Source organism: Desmodus rotundus, chromosome 10 (assembly GCF_022682495.2).
Source record: "Desmodus rotundus isolate HL8 chromosome 10, HLdesRot8A.1, whole genome shotgun sequence".
Lineage (NCBI taxonomy): Eukaryota > Metazoa > Chordata > Mammalia > Chiroptera > Phyllostomidae > Desmodus > Desmodus rotundus.
This window is the reverse complement of record NC_071396.1, coordinates 46,590,982-46,608,915: the sequence shown is the minus strand read 5'-3', so window position 1 is coordinate 46,608,915 and position 17,934 is coordinate 46,590,982. Positions and strand designations below refer to the sequence as shown.

At 42.7% G+C, this 17,934-nt stretch overlaps 1 long non-coding RNA gene across 1 annotated transcript; it reads right to left on the bottom strand.

Moving 5' to 3' along the window:
• Positions 1-1,012: 1,012 nt before the first annotated feature.
• LOC123478166 (uncharacterized) lies at positions 1,013-17,896 on the bottom strand. The gene is made up of 3 exons (XR_006653300.2): positions 17,772-17,896; positions 7,383-7,428; positions 1,013-1,641 (listed from the first exon to the last, which is right to left on the bottom strand). It is a non-coding gene; the product is annotated as an uncharacterized lncRNA (long non-coding RNA).
• Positions 17,897-17,934: the final 38 nt, after the last annotated feature.

Below are 17,934 nucleotides of genomic sequence, written 5' to 3'. Positions count from 1 at the left end.
GGATGAATATAAAGCATTTTTGTTGCGTTGCTATTAATTATTCCCTGTGTAAACAGATGTCAACAGTAGCCAGGCAGGCAACAGGTTTCAGAAATCCAACAGGGATCAGGTCATCGTATTCTACAAAACTGTGGGCAGAGTAACAAGGGTTTGCTTTGCTTAAACATTTTCAAGGCTTTCTAAAAAACAAAGAGATGTGCCCATAGGTATATTTTAATTGTAAAATGTTTACTTACGTATCTAGCTCAATCACGAATTTATTACAGGTGTGGGACGACTGGGGGCTGAGTTGAACCCAAGGGATGGTTTGTGTTTTTCAGACAGCTCTAATTGTTGAAAGTTCTACTGAAAGATAAAATCTGACTTTAAGTAGCTCTCACTTTTTGGGCTTAGGCCTGCCTTGAAAAGTCAAAAATGAGACATCTTCTACAAAACAGCCCCTCGAAGTTCTGAAGTCAGTCACAGGGCCTCTCCCGCTGAGTCCTGGGCTCCCCTCCACCGTGGGCACGCTTTATTTAGTTCCTGATGCCGTGCTTGAAGTACGGCCCTTTGGCTGAACTTCCCCGGGTATGGCCCGAGGCGAACAAAACAGCAAAGAACTACCACTCTGTGATCTTGAATGCCGAGCATCCATTCAGTTAGGTAAACGTAGCCACTTGACTGCTATTAGAAGAACATCAGCTTTAAGGTTTCTGGCAGAGAGAGGCCTTGTCTAATTCACCTGAGAATAAGCAACTACAGCTTACGTTCACAACAGGTTAAAACATTCACGCATTTTGATACAGAAATAGCATCTTATATAAATATAAATAATGGAATAAGAGACAAACTGGCAAAGTGGTTGCTAACCTGATTTTAATCGTTACTACCTCTGTAGTAAGGCGCTGGGTAACCTCCTGCAGTAGGAAGCCTTTGGGGAATGTAATTTCCATTGCCTTGTGGTGTTAATTTGAGGCAATTATCATAAGTAGACTAAAAAAGTTTTGAATACTATTTGTCCTTTGGACAGCCCTGTGCTGTTGGTGAGTCAGGATACAGGAGAAGTTTTAGGAGAGGAACGTTCAGAAGTGAGACACTACTTTAATAGGCATGGATCTCAAGGTTTCAAAGCTTTTAATGTTTTCCAGCCTTCAGATGGGAAAATCTTCCTCCACAGATGCTGGGAAGCCAGCTCCAAGAGCTCCAGGAGACTTCTTCACTTGATGTTCTTCGTGCACCTGCATTTTCCGCTTTTTCAAGGCAAGGATGGGCAAGAATAAAAACACTTCTCCAGTCCATTCGGCTATTTTAGAACAGTTTTGTCGTGCACGGAGGGAAAACGTGTGTTTCTTCCCCCGACACCTGCAGCACCCATTTCAATTTCTGTTACTCGCTGAGCTTGGCTGTGGCGGGAGGACCAAGGAAACCCTGGGGGCCGTGGCTCAGTGCTCTCACCTGGCTGCTGACCAGGAGGCCTCCTGGAGCTGTTTTCAGGGGCGTTTTCCCCTGCCGGATCGGCCCCCCTTTTCAAGACCAGGATCAGAGCAGAAGATTGGAAAATGCTGCAGAATGGGTAAGGACTAGCTGTTTTTCCAGCCCCATGTGTCCGTTCCAGGGAGTGAGCCACGGGCTTCTGCAGAGCGTCAGCCACAAGGTGGGGGGCTGACAAGGAGAAGGAAGGTTTTGCTCAAGTGAGTCAGGGAATTCAGAAACACGAGAGAGCGGTCAGTGCCGTCTTGCAGGGCCCGCCGGCTTTTAAAGAGGAAGCCTGCGGCCGGGAGGAATGGAAACGTAGGCCCAACATTCCTAGAGAGTGCTTGGGCAAAACATAGTAAAAGCTTTAAAAGTGTGCAGCCCTTTGAACCAGGAATTCCACTTCTAGGAGTTTATCAGAAGGAGAATAAAACCCAGATATCCATGGAAGTTTACTTGAAAGAATAAGACATAGTGGCATGGATTAACATTTTTTATTGTAATTAAAAAATAGGAGGCTGTTTTGTTTCAGCAGGAACACAGCAGTAGTTTATTTCCTAATTGACTCACACTTAACGAGGAGAAACCAGGAGAAATCATGCCACCTTCAAAGTTTTGATAAGAGCTGCCAAAGGTGAGAAAGAGCAGGAAACCTGGTGAAAAACCTTGAGTGAGGAGAGGATTTAGACTCTCAAGAGAGCTCAGAAAACTCTTATTATAATTATTCCTTTCCAGAAAAGGAAGGCCGCACTCTGAAAGGGAACTACGAGAACAAGGCCAAAATTGTACAAAGAAAGATTGCCGGGGACCATAGAAGGCCCTGGAAAAAGATAAAACTTCTAAAAGGGGGCACCTTCTCTGAGAAACGAAGGCTGTAAAGAAATCTGGGAAAGAGAGGTGGGCAGCGAAGCTCTCCTCAACAGAGCTCTGAAATGCAGAGAAGAGGGGACTTCTCACAGAGACCTTGTGTGAAGTTTCTCCCTCTGGCAACAGAGTCAGTCGCCCCCCTACCCCACCCCCGCCCCGCCCCGCCCCACCTCTGCCTGCCTCCACCCCTTGTTCAGGGCAACAATTCCTCCCGCCGTGGGGCAACACCAACAGGGCACTGAAAGGAAGAGATGTACAGGCCAAAAATTCTATCCAGCCAAACTGATCTTTAAGTAGAAAGCCTATAGACAAACATTTTAAAACCTGTAAGAAATCAGGAAGTATTATCAAGAGCCTTTTCTGAGGAACCTACTTAGAACCAAGGAACAACAGTCTCGGCACCAGTGAGCAAGCCTGAGGCAATCCAGGCAAAAGGCCCTTCCTTGAATATATTGAATGTATTTAACTGTACAAATAAGAGTAAAGCAAACAGATGCTAGGGTGATATATCATAATGCAGATATTACATCCCTTGATATGGTAGAAATTTCTCATCACTAACAAAAAACTGAAGGAGAGAGAGACAAAGAAGATAGGAATAAGAACAAGCTCACAGATCACCTCAAATTAATTGATTCAAAAGATAGGATTTAAAGTTTCCAAATCAAGTAGAAGCTTAAGCATATTTAACATAAACACTAAGATTGAAAATTCTATTGATTGTACAACGGAGGAGGGGTAAGGGGGAAAGGATGAGATTACAAGATAAGTGTATTGTTGTCCATAGGAGGTAATCAAGAGGTACAGTCCCCAAAGGCAGTGGATCAACAGTATTTTACAAAGGTAACTTCTAGAACAAAAATGCAAACCTTCCTAAATATCAAAACCACATTAAGAAAAAGGGCAAAAAGCCCTGGCTGGTGTGGCTCAGTGGATTGAGTACTGGCCTGTGAACTGAAAGGTTACCAGTTCAATTCCCAGTCAGGGAATCCCTACATGCTTGGGTTGTAGGCCAGGTACCCAGCTGGGGTCATGTGAGAGGTGACCAATCAATGTATCTCTTGCACATTGATGATTTTCTCCCTCTCTTTCTCCCTCCCTTTCCCTCTGTCTAAAAATAAGTAAATAAAATATTTTTTTTAGAAAGAAGGGCAAATACCTAATGAAGACACAACATGAAAAAAATAACAGAATTGAGACCAAATCTGTCATCTTAAAAAATATAAAGGGCTTTAACTCATCTATTTTTTTTAAGATTTTTATTTGTTGATTTTTAGACAGAGGGGAAAGGAAGAGGAAAGAGGGGGAGAGAAACATAGATGGGCTGCCTCTTGCAGGCCCCCAACTAGGGACGTGGCCCCAGACCCAGGCACGTGCCCTGACTGGGAGTCGAAGTTGCAACCTTCTGGTTTGTAGGCCAGTGCTCAACCCACTGAGCCATACTAGTCAGGGTTAATTCATCTATTTTAAAAATCACTTTCAAAATAGATTGCAAAGCCCAATCCAACTATAGGCTATATACATATAAGATAAAATAATTCAGAAAGGTTAATAATGAAAGAATGGGCAAAGAAAGGCATACAAGAAAAATACAAACTTCAAAAAATATCTAATAACATAAAATTCAGTACAAAAAGCTTTAAACAAGGTAAAGAGAAGTAGTTTTTAATGCTAAAGGCTACAATTCACCATGAACATTTAAGTTATGAGAATATATGCACCAAATAACACAGCAGGAATTTTCATAAATAGTGACTATAGAAATGCAAGATTTAGACAGAGACACACTAATAACAGAAAACTTTGATTCACCTTGCACAATCCTACATAGATCAAGTGGTCAAAATTAAATGAGAATATAGAAGTTCAAACAACGTAATCAAGAAAATAGATGTTATTGAAATGCATCAAACATTGTGCCTTAAGAATAGAGAATATACTTTCTTTTCAAGTGGTCTAGAATATTTATACACATAAAAGATTATATGTTAGGACACAAACCAAATCTCACTAAATCCCCACAATAAAAATAATATAGATAGCATTCCATAGTAACAACACAATAAACATTGACATTTATAACATATTCAGAAAACAAAGAGTGCCCTTCTATTCAGATGCGTGTGGGGGTTTTCATTAAATAGTTCCATAGTCAAAGGGAAAATACAAATTCAGACTGCATAATTTCTGAAAAACAATAATAATGAACATATATAGAAGGATATAGGAGTACAGTTAAAATAGTACCCAAAGGAAAATTCATAGCCTTAAAGAATATTAAAAAAAAAAAATTAAAGCCTTTCTTTTTCCCTTTTAGGGAGAGAGGGCTTAGACAGAGGGGAAAGGAGGGAGAGAAACATTGGTGTGAGAGAGAAACAGCAATCGGTTGCCTTTCATATGCACCCTGACTGGGGACTGAACCTACAACCTATACATGTGCCCTGACAGGGGATTGAACCTATGACCCTTCAGGTTGCAGAACAACACCCAACCAACTGAGCCTCACTGACCAGGGCACCTTAAATAACTATATCAACATAAATAAAAGAAAAATAAATGAACTGAATCACTGGCTTAAGAAATAAAAAAAGAAATTTCAAAATAAACCAAAGGAAAGCAAAAGGAAAAATTAATAAAAATAAATACAGAAATTAATCAGTTAATCTAAAAAAATACAGTAGAACTTATAAATGAGTAAGTTTGTTCTTAGAAAAATTCAAAAAATTAGGTAAGCCACAAGTAAGTTACTCAAAATAAAAAGAAAATGGGAGACTTCCGGCCAAGGTAGAGGTGTAGGTAGGTACACTGTGCCTCCTTGCACAACCAAAAGAAGGACAACAACAAATTTCAAAACAAAAAACAACCAGAACTGTCAGAATATCGAACTGCCTGGAAGTCTGACAACCAAGGAGTTAAAGAAAAAACATCATCCAGACTGGTAGGAGGGGGCGAGACGGGCAGCGGGGCAGAGAGGACCTGCAGCAAGGCAGTGGCTAGAGGACCAGGGTGGGCGAGGCATTCCCACATTCAAGTGCAGATAAGCCAGGAGGAACAACTGGGGGGAGCAAGACAGACCACACAACCCAGAGTTCCAGCACGGGGAAATAAAGCCTCAGAACCTCTAGCTGTAAAAATCTGTGGGCGTTGTGGCAGCAGTAGAAACTCCCCAGCCTCACAGGAGAGTTCGCTGGAGAGACCCACAGGGTCCTAGAACATATACAAGTTCACCCACCCGGGAATCAGCAACAGAAGGGCCAACTTCCTTGTGGTAGCTGGGGAAGTGACTGAAAGCGGGACAAGAGCCAAGAAAGCAGCATTGTTTCCTCTCCGACCCCTCCCCTGCATACAGTGCCACACACAGTGAAGTGGGGTGCCCCCCCAATACCCAAGGCTCCGCCCTTACAATGTAACATGTGGGCTGAGACAAATAAATATGGCCCAAATGAAAGAACAGGTCAAAACTCCAAAAAAGAACTAAGCACTGAGGAGATAGCCAACCTGTCAGATGCAGAGTTCAAAACACTGGTAATCAGGATGCTCACAGAAATTATTGCGGACAGACGCAAAATAGAGGAAGAAGTGAAGGCTGTACAAAGTGAAATAAGGCAAAATATACAGGGAACTAATAGTGATGGGAAGGAAACTGGGACTCAAGTCAACAATTTGGAACAGAAGGAAGAAATAAATATTCATCTAGAACAGAATGAAGAAACAAGAATTCAAAAAAATGAAGAGAGGCTTAGGAACCTCAGGGACATCTTTAAACATTCCAACATCCGAATCATAGGAGTACCAAAAGGAGAAGAACAAGAGCAAGAATTGAAAACTTATTTGAAAAAAATAATGAAGGAGAACTTCCCCAATCTGCCGAAGGAAATAGACTTCCAGGAAGTCCAGGAAGCTCAGAGAATCCCAAAGAAATTGGATCCAAGGAGAAATACACCAAGATATATCATAATTATATTACCCAAGATTAAAGATAAGGAGAGAATCTTAAAAGCAGCAAGAGAAAAGGAGACAGTTACCTACAAAGGAGTTCCCATTGGGCTATCAGCTGATTTCTCAAAAGAGACTTTATAGGCAAGAAGGGGCTGGAAAGAAGTATTTGAAGTCATGAAAGGCAAGGACCTATATCCAAGATTACTCTATCTGGCAAAGCTATCATTTAGAATGAAAGGGCAGATAAAGTGCTTCCCAGATAAGGTCAAGTTAAAGGAATTCATCATCACCAAGCCCTTGTTATATGAAATGTTAAAGGGACTTATCTAAGGAATAGAAGATCAAAACTATGAACAGTAAAATAACAACAAATTCACAACTATCAACAACTGAACTTGAAAAAACAAAAACAAACTGAGCAAACAACTAGAACAGGAACAGAACCACAGAAATGGAGATCACATGGAGGGTTATCAGTGGGGAAGAGGGAGAGAGGGGGGAGAAAGGTACAGGGAATAAGAAGCATAATGGTAGGTACAAAACAGACAAGGAGAGGTTAAAAATAGAATAGGAAATGGAGAAGCCAAAGAACTTATATGCATGACCCATTGACACGAACTAAGGGAGGGGAATGCTGGTGGCAGGGGGTATGCAGGGCAGAGGGGGATAAAGAGGGGGAAAAATGGAACAACTGTAATAGCATAATCAATAAAATATACTTTAAAAAATGTACTAAAACCGAAGATAAGAAATTACAAATGGGAAATAGTAACACAAAGATTAGAAAGTAAGAAACAAAACAAAGCAAAAAAAGAGAGAGAATACCTTACATAATTTTATGCAGAGAAATTTGAAAACCTATATGAAATGTACAATTTCATCAGAAAAGTAAAGATATAAAACCAAAACAGACCAATGTGCATAGATTTTAAACATAATTTGAATATAACAAATAATATCATACATAAATATAACATATAGATATGCTATAATAAAACTTTTAATAAATAATTTTGTCAAGATAACTTGATAAAATTTGCCAAATACTTACTCCTCTCCCTCCTCCCCAAACCCAAGAAGCATCAGGTTCGTTGTTTTATAGGGGATTCTACGACTCTACTAACCTTTAAAGAACAGATGATTCCAGTGATTTCTAAAATGCTCCATTGCCTAGAAAAAGGACAACAAATTCTTTTCAAAAGAAAATACAACTACATAGATACCAAAATATCATAGCAATTGTAAGGATAAATAAAAAATAGGCCAATCTCATTAAAAATACCAATGCAAAAATTCTCTATAAAGTTTTAGCAAACAGAATTCAAAGCAGCCTGAAAGAAGACTATTTTGTGACCAAGTGGAGTTTATTCTAGGAAGAATAAGGTACAATATTAGAAAATCTGCTAATATAAGCCATCATATTAATAATTCTAAGTAGAAAATCATGAGTATCTTTATACATAATGAAAAAGCATTTGATAAAATTAAATACTCTTGATTTAAAACATTTAGTATAATGGGAATTAATGGATACTTCCTCAAAATGAAAAAAAATTTTTTTTTCTTCTTAGCAGAAAAGCAAGACCTTGCTTACAGGGAAATACTAGAGACCCTAATATACAGTGCAATGTAGACGCGACAAATAAAAGAATCTAACATTTCTAGAATTCTCTTAAGGTTTCCAGGCCCAAAAGAATTAGTGAGGAATGTTCTAGAAGAAAGTTTTAGGAGGTGAAGGAAAGAAGAGGAGCAAAAATAGGAAGAAGAGGAAGGAGGAGTAAGGAGAAGAAAAATTAAGAGGAAAGAAAAAAAGGAAGATGTGGTGTTTTGAGATACACTGGACATTCCATCCAAAACATGGAGCCTAATTCTCGTGCCCTTGCATGTGTACTGGACTTAGTGACTGACTTCTGATGAGTAGATTAAGTTAGACCGTACGTGCGACCTAGGAGTCCGTGTCACGAAAGACACCGTGGCTTCTGCCTTGCTCTTTCTTGTTTGCTTGTTCTGAAGGAAGACCACTGCCCTGTCAGGACACTCAAGCCATCCCGTGGAGACGTCCACACAGGGAGAAACAGACCTGCAGCGACCAGCCACATGAGTGAGCCACCTCGGGGGTGGCTCCTCTGGCCCTAAGTAAGCCCTCCCATACCAGAAGCACTAGCCAACACGTGTTCTGAAACGTCATCAGAGATGCTGAGCCAGAAGCTCCCAGTTAAACTCCTCCTGCATTCCTAACTCACAGAGACTGTGAGATAATGTTTATTGCTCTAAGGTCCTAAATTTTGAAGTAATTTGTGATGTGGACCATAGAACTAATACAGAAGGTGAAAGAAAGCCATTTCGGGTTGACAAGCAAATGAGCATGCCACTGACAGACCTGTACAAAGAAGATGCAAACAAATTTTTCAGGCAAAAGGAAAACGAAATCAGGTGGGAAATAAGAGATAGAGAAGGAATGAAGAACAAATAAAGTGGTAAATACGTGTATAAATCTAATGTTTCATCAGATTTTAAAATATACCATGGGGATTTCTAGTCAAAATAGCAGCATAGGTAAACATGGCTCGCCTCCTCACACAAACACATCAAAATTACAATTAAATTATAGAACAACCATCATTCAGAACCATCAGATGTTGAATTGAATGGAAATCCTATGATTAAAGAAACTGCATCCATCCAGGCTGGTAGGAGGGCTGGTCCCACATCCACATGTGGTAGATAAAAATGTGGGAGCGATATCTCGGGAACAAGGCGTCCCAACCCCGCACCAGGCCCCCCAGTCCAGTTCTAGTGCCAGGAAGATCAGTCCCCATAACTTCTGGCGGCAAAAACCAGTGGGGATTGAGTCGGTGGAAGAAACTCCTGGAGTTCCAAGCAGTTTCCCTTAAAGAACCCACACATGGACTTACTCAGCCTCACTCCCTCTGAGCTCCAGCACTGGGGAAGCAGCTTGAAAGGCACCAGTGGCGTACAGAGAGGAACTGAAGTGTCTGGCATCAAAGTGGGAGCTGGGGGACAGCTTCCTCCCACACAAAAAAGAGGGCAGAGGCCACTGTCCCTTTTCTGAGCTCTCCCCCCACAGAGCCACAGAGCCAACAGGCAGCGTGCCATATCTGAGACTCCATCAACCTGGCTAACACTGTTTTCCCCTACCCTGGAGATCCCCTGAGACTCCGTCCCACCCAAGCTATTAACTGTAACTTTCCATATGAATGTATGGTCTTGATTCATGCTTCACAACTTCCTAAATCCTATCAAACAAGCAACAGCTGGCCATAGTGAGTCCTCAGTTCCCGTATCTCTTGCTATGTGGCCCCAGGCCTGACACTAGCAGCAGCCAGCCTAGACTCACAGCTTGGCTTCACCTGGGAATTTCCAAGCCCAGCACAAGTAGCAGCCATTTCAGATTGTTTTATAGCTCATGCAGGATGTTCCTGGGCGGAACACAGGACAGGGCTGACCTTGGCCCGTACCACCAGGGAAACCCCAGGGCCTGCTCACCCAGTGGTCAGCTACAGACCATAGTGGAGCACCACCAACCTGCCCCTGCACAGCTGATCCTCCATGGAGGGTGGAGGTTAGTGGTCAGTGATGACAGCCAGTCCTTGCAGCTGACTGGCTTGGGAAAACCCTTCCCACTGACCTGCCAACAGCAATCAAGGCTCAATTATAAGAGGAGGGAGTACTCAGCCTGCATGAAGGGGAAATATAATCTTTAAAACAAACAAAAAAAAGTGGTTATAAGGATGCTCAAGGAACTTAGTGAGGACCTCAGCAGTGTAAAAAAGATCCAGTCAGAAATGAAGGATACACTAATTGACATAAAGAACAATTTATAGGGAAACAACAGTAAAGTGGGTGAAGCCAAGAATCAAATCAATGATTTGGAACATAATAAGTGAAAAACAACCAACCAGAATAACAAGAAGAAAAAATAATCCAAAGAAATGACGATAGTGTTGGCAGCCTCTGGGACAACTTCAGGTGTCCAATATTCACATCATAGGGGTGCCAGAAGAAGAGAAAGAGCAAGAAATTGAAACTCTATTTGAAAACACAATAAAAGAAAACTTCCCTAATGGATGCAAAGAGGACCACAGCAAGATACATTGTAATTAAAATGCCAAAGTTTAAAGATAAAGAGAAAATCTTAAAAGCAGAAAGAGAAAAACAGTTACCTACAGGGTAGTTCCCATTAGACTGTCAGCTGATTTCTCAAAAGAAAACCAGTCTAGAAGGGACTGGCAAGAAATATTCAAAGTGATGAAGAGCAGGGACCTACAGCCAAGATTGCTCTACCCAGCAAAGCTGTCATTTAGAATTGAAGGCAGATGAAGAGCTTCCAGACAAGAAAAAAAAAAAAAGGAGTTCATCATCACCAAGCCATTATTATTTAAATACTAAAGGGAATTATTTAAGAAAAGATCAAAACTGTGAGCAATAAAATGGCAATAAATAAAGATCTATCAACAATTGAATCTAAAAAACACACTAAGCAAACAGGAAGAACAGAGACAGAATCATGGATACAGAGAGTGTTTTGATGGTTGCCAGATGTGAGGGGGAAGGGGGAGAATGGGTGAAGAAGTGAGGGGATTAAGAAGTACAAATAGGTAGTTACAGAATAGTCGTGGGGATGTACAGTACAGTACAGGAAATGGGGTAGGCAAAGAACTTCTACACATGACCCATGGACATGAACAATGGGGTGGGGACTGCCTGAGGGAATGGGGAGTGCTGGGTGGAGGGGGGGCAAAGAGGGAAAAATTTGGACAACTGTAATAGCATTCTCAAAATATAATTAAAAATAAAATATACCACAACAATAAGATTTAAATATGTAGAGAGATATACCATGATTATGAATTGGAAGTTGTGATATTGTTAAATGTTAATTCTTTCTAAGTTGATTTTAGATTCAAAACGATCCCAATTAAAATCCCAGCAGCGCATTTTCTAGAAATTGACAAACTAATGCTAAAATTTGCCTCAAAAAGCAATAGACTAAAATAGCCGAAACAATTTGTAAAAGAATACAATTGGAGGACTCAAACAATCTGATATTAAGACTTACTATAAAGCTACAGCAGGGGTGGCAAACTATGGCCTGTTTTTGTAAGTCATAATAGCTGAAAACTTTTTTTAGATTTAAAAATGGTTGAAAAAAGAAACAAAGAAGCCCTGACTGAGTAGCTCAGTTGGCTGGGGCACCATCCTGAGAGGCCAAGGTTATGGGTTTGATCCCTGGTCTAGGCACGTGCAAAAGTCAACCGATGAATACACAAATGGGTAGAGCAATGAGTCAATGGTTCTTTCTCTCTCCCTTTCTCTCAAAAAAAGAAGCAAAATATGCTACAAGAATTAATTATATGTAGCCGACCATTTACAGAAAAAGTTTGCTAACTCCTGAGCTATAGTATTCAAGAAAGTATAGAATTGGTAAAAGGACAGATACATACATCAATGGAATAGAATAGAAAGTCCAGAAATAGACTCACACATATATGGTCAATTGATTGTCAACAAAAGTATCAAGGTAAGCAAGTGGGAAAGGATAGTCTTTTTGACCAATTGCACTCGGTCAATTAGACAACCATATGCAAAAGAAGAAGGAAGGAGGGAAGGGAGGGAGGGAGGGAGGAAAAGGAAAGGGAAGGGAAGGGAAGGAAAGGAAAGGAAGAAAAGAAAGGAGGGAAGAAAGAAAGGAGGAAGGAGTCTTAACCTATGTTGGGAGACAATTCTCCACGGATCTCCCATGTATCTTCACACCTTAAGAGTTAGACACTGAGGACTTCCGGCCAAGATGGAGGCATAGGTGGCCACCCTGTGCCTCTTCGAACAACCAAAAGAAGTACAACAACAATTTAAAAACAAAAAACAATCAGAACTGCCAGAAAATTGAACTGTATGGAAGTCTGACAACCAAGGAGATAAAGAAGAAACATTCACCCAGACTGGTAGGAGGGGCGGAGACGGGCAGCCAGGAGGAGAGGACTCGTGGGCAAGGCTGCGGCTGCGGCTGGCGAACCCAGCGAGGTGGCGGATTATGGAGTGGGGCGGGCAAAGCTGCAGCTGGCCAGCAAGGCAGCAGCTGGTGGACTGGGTGACAGACCACGCACCCCAGAGTTCCAGCACGGGGAAATAAAGCCTCAAACCTCTGATTGAAAACTCCTGTGGGGGTTGAGGCAGCAGCAGGAGAAACTCCCAGCCTCACAGGGGAGTTCGTTGGAGAGACCCACAGGGGCCTAGAATGTACACAAACCCACCCACTCAGGAATCAGCACCAGAGGGGCCCAATTTGCTTGTGGGTAGCAGAGGAAGTGATTGAAAACCAGCAGAGAGTGGAGCAAGCCCCATTACTCCCTATTGGACCCCTCCCCCACGTACAGCGTCACAGTGCAGCAACCAGTGTTACCCTACCCTGGTGAACACCTAAGGCTCCGCCCCTTTTCGTAACTGGTACACCAAGACAAAAAAAAAAATGGCCCAAATGAAAGAACAGATCAAAGCTCCAGGAAAAAATACAACTAAGCAAAGAAGAGATAGCCAACCTATCAGATGCACAGTTAAAAACACTAGTAATCAGGAAGCTCACAGAATTGGTTAAATTTGGTTGCAAATTAGATGAAAAAATGAAGGCTATGCTAAGAGAAACAAAGGAAAATGTACAGGGAACCAGTAGTGATGGGAAGGAAACTGGAACTCAAACTGGAACGGTGTGGACCAGAAGGAAGAAAGAAACAGCCAACCAGAAAAGGATGAAGAAACAAGAATTCAAAAGGATGAGGAGAGGCTTAGGGACCTTCAGGACATCTTTAAATGTTCCAACATCCAAATTATAAGGGTACCAGAAGGAGAAGAGGAAGAACAAAAAATTGAAAACTTCTTTGAACAAATAATGAAGGAGAACTTCCCTGATCTGGCAAAGGAAATAGACTTCCAGGAAGTCCAGGAAGCTCAGAGAGTCCCAAAGAAGCTGCACCCAAGGAGGAACACACTAAGGCACATCATAATTACATTATACAAGATTAAAGAGGAGAGAATCTTAGAAGCAGCAAGAGAAAAGGACACAGTTACCTACAAAGGAGTTCCCAAAAGACTGACAGCTCATTTCTCAAGAGACCTTACAGGCAAGAAGGGGCTGGAAAGAAGTATTCTAAGTCATGAAAGGCAAGGACCTGCACCCAAGATTGCTCTATCCAACAAAGCTTTCATTTAGAATGGAAGGGCAGGTAAAGTGCTTCTCAGACAAGGTCAAGTTAAAGGACTTCATCGTCACCCAGCCCTTATTATATGAAATGTTAAAGGGATTTATCTAAGAAAAGAAGATAAAAACTATGAACAGTAAAAATGACAGCAAACTCACAGTTATTAACAACCACACCTAAAGCAAAAACAAAAGCAACCTAAGCAAACAACTAGAACAGGAACAGAACCACAGAAATGGAGATCACATGGAGGGTTATCAACAGGAGAGGGGGAGGGGGAGAGAGGGGGGAAAGGTACAGAGAATAAGTAGCATAAATGGTAGGTAGAAAATAGACAGGGGGAGGGTAAGAACAGTGTAGGAAATGTAGAAGCCTAAGAACTCATATGTATGACCCATGGACATGAACTATAGGGGGTGAATGTGGGAGGGAGGGGGAGGGCAGGATGGAGTGGAGTGAAGGGGAGGAAATGGGACAACTGTAATAGCATAATCAATAAAATATATTTTAAAACAAGAATTAGACACTAACTCCCCTTTTGCTCCAGACTATCTATTCGAGGATATTTGTCCATGAAACAGTCTGGAGAGAGTGTCAACTGCCCGAGCAAAGGGCAAGTTTGTTTACTGACCAGATAGAAAAGATAATGTATTGTTCTAGGGCAAAGGTTGGGCAGGTTTGCTTGCACACCTTCATAAAAGATTGAAGTTCCCTAAACGTGGAGTTGCCGAGCTGTGATACAAACCCCGGGTGTGCACCTGTTTGTACTTCATCCACCTGGGTCTTTTGGCACAGCCCCTGAGACTTGGGGGACAGGGGGAACCAACGCAAACATGAAGCTCCGACAGCCTGCTGTGCGGTAATGAAGTTCTTTGTCTCTGCCTTATGTCCTTTGCCAGCGTCCGTTGAAATTGCGGCACAGCAACTTGTTAACTTACTTGCAAGTAGGGTAAAACCTTATATCGCTTATTGCTCTTGACAACCCATACCTTGCATCATATACAAAAACTTACTTGAAATGAATCATAGACCTAAATGGAAAACCTAAAACTATACAACTTTCAGAAGAAAACAGGAAATATTTATGTCATCGGTTTAGACACAGATTTCTTAGATAGGACCAAAAAGCATGACTCATAAAAGAAAAAAATAAATTGGATTTCACCAAAATAAAAACTTTTGATTTTCAAAAGACACTTAACATTGTCAGGGCAGTACGACTATTCTGTATGTTACTATAATGGGAGACACATGTCCTTATATGTTTGTGTATAATGTAAAACCCACGGAATGCACGACACTAAGAGTGAACCCTAATGTAGTGTAAACTATGGGTGGTAACATTGGATGGTAACAATGTGTCAGGTAACAAACACACCACTCCGGTGCAGGAAGCTGATCGTGGGGGAGGCTGTGTGTATGTGTGTGTGTGGGGGTAATGTATGGAAACTCTCTGTACTTTCCACTCAATTTGGCTGTAAATCTAAACTGCTCTAAAAAAAATTAAGTCTATACTTTTAAAATAGGGCAAGAGATATGAATAGACATTTCTCCAAAGAAGATTTACAAATGGCCAATAAGCACATGAAAGATGCTCAACATAATTAGTCCTTAGGAAAATACAGAACCAAACCACAATGAGTGACTACTTCACACCCACGAAGATGGCTATAGTCAAAAAAGGGGAAGACAATGTGTTGACAAGGATGGGAGGCGACTGGAACCTTCGTGCACTGCCGGTGGGAATGCAGAATGCATAGACACTGTGGAATCCGGCTTGTAAGTTCCTCAGAAAGTTAACAATACACCCAGCAAGCACCATGTATCCAAGAAAATTGAAAATCCACATCCAAACAATAATGTGCATGTGATTGTTCATAGTAGCATTCTTTAAATAGCCAAAACGTGTGGACAACACAAATGTCCAGCACATGATGAATAAATAAACAAAACGAAGTACATCCATGGACTGGAATGTTATTCAACCATAAAAAGGCATGAAATACTGACACGTACTACAACATGGATAGAGCTGGAAACCATTATATAAGGGAAAGAGCCAGTCATAAAAGACCACATAGTGTATGACACCACTCACGTTAAACGTGCACAGTAGGAAACCCATAGACACAAAAAGCAGATTAGTTGCTGCCAGGGGCTGGAGCGAAAGGGGAGCAATTGCTGATGGGCATGGGGTTTCTTTTGGGGGGCGATGAAAGGGGGCGTTCTATATTTAATTTGTGTTGATGGTTGAACAAATCTGTGAATATACTACAACGATTGAATGAAAAACTTTACATGGGTGAATTTTATGGTTAGTGACTTGTCTCTCAATAAAGAGGGCTTTTAAACAAATAAGGTGGGAAAACTGGTTCTTGTCTATGGGGGTAGGCACTCTAAGAAAGTATGAATCATAGAAACAAGGTGGAAACAACAAGCTGGTCAGTAAGCAGACTTGCCACAGGCTCCAGTAAAAATGACAGCATTTTTAAAGTACTTCACATTAAAAATTTTTTTCTGCTTCACAGTTTGAAAGTGGAAGTTCAACAATTTCATATTCAAAAAAAGGACACCTGTTAGTGCACTTTGGGTTCTTATAACTTACATGCAAGTCTACATATGTATATAGGTACATATATGCATATATCCCATCATTGTCAAAGATGATGCTACATAAGCCACCTCCTGAATGACCCCTTAGCTTTTTCACTCCCCAGTGGCTGAGTTAGCTGTGTCGCTGCAGCTGCTGGGCCCAGCGCCCAGGTTCCTATTTCTGGACCAGCCTATGTACCTTAAAAATTAGATGACAAAGAATTTGGTTCAGCGAACTCATATCAACGTTAAGGGTTTTTCAAAGTTTGGTCAGTCACAGGTGGAATCAATTACCTAGGGCCTGACTCTGGGTATCTGGTAATGGACCTGGGAACCTGCTGTTTTAACAAGCTCCTGCACTCGGTGTGGGAGGCCCAGCTCTGGGCACCTGTCTCTGATTGCTGCCGAGAGACTGAGTCTGTCTTCGGCTTCACAGCCCTGTTCACCCTCTCCCTGCTCTCCAGGGTGAGTGCAGCATGCGTCCCTATTGTTAACCACAGTGAGATGCCACTGAGCCTAGTGTTTGGTCTGCAGGCACAGTATAGTCAGGAGACTGCCTGGTATTTCCACTGCCTTTGGGGTTTGTGGGCGGGGCGGGGTGGGCGGGGCTATTGTGCCGCCAGAAGCAGCAGAAGCAGCAGACAGCACACAGTTAGCTGTGGTCCTGGGCCTTACTCACAACATAGGACCTTTACTGGAGCCCCGGATCCTGCACTCTAGGGCCAGCTCTGTACCCCACCCCATATCTAATGGGGGATGATGGAAAAGTCTATTAGGGCAATAATCTCTCAAGGCTGATGTTGGCTCAAGTGATTTCCTTGTTACTGCAGTTGAACGCTTCCAGCGGTGGGAAATTCACCACTTGCAACGAAGCTCTTCTGCCCCTCAGGGGGTCTGCTACGTGACCCTAGGGCAGACAGCAGAGTCCCGCCAGGTCGCCTGCTCATCTCCTCTGCTCACATCCATCCTGGATCCTTCCAACGTCTTTTGGAAACACAGATGTCCCTGTTCCGGTTAAAATCCTTCAGTGGCTCCCTATTCCTCTTAGGATCTAGACCACAGTGCCTACCAGGGCCTACCGTCCTTGTTGGTCTCTTGGCCTCACCTCCTCCGCTGTGCCCGACTCTGGGACCCTGTCACACCGCTCTCGCTATTCTCCGACCAGGCTTGCTCTCTTCCCCCATGGCCAGCTCCTCTTTCTGTAGCTGAGTCCCGCTCATCTCTCAGCTCTCCAGCATCATTTCATTGACCCCCCAGGCCTGGATCAGGTCCCTTGCTTATTTATGCTCCTAGCACTCTGGGCCTCTTCCTTATTAAAATATGTCAACGTTAAAATTTTTCACTTGGACAATTAGGTATTTCACTAGCGTCTGCCTCCCTCAGGAGATGGTTAAGCTCATTAAAGCTGGGCTCGAAGTTTGCTCTCATTGCGACCCCAGCACCCGGCAAAGGGCCGGACAGGTATTTAGTTGCATGGATGACGCGCTCGAGGAAGGTGGGCCACACACAACCTGGATGGGGTGTGGAGGCTTCTGGGAATCACAGAAGATCCACGCAAAAGTCCTCGGAACTGAGGCAATTGGTCTGCGGGCCAGGTGCCCAGGGAACCCTCAGGGCAAGGACACAGCACAGCCTGGCTGGCATCCAGCTGCTGAGGGGCGCCGGGTCTCTGTGCTTGGAAGGAGGAGGGGGTCTCTGTTTCCCTACCGGTTCCTCACGGGGTCCACCGAGAACCGCCCCTGCGCCCAGGAGCCGTGGGCGGCGGAGGTCTTAGGGGCCGAGCGGTCAGGCCTCCGCGCCCGGCGAGGGCGCTCCGGCCCGGTCCTCCGGAGCAGTCGCGCACCGCCCCTCTAGCCGCGAGAGGTGGCGC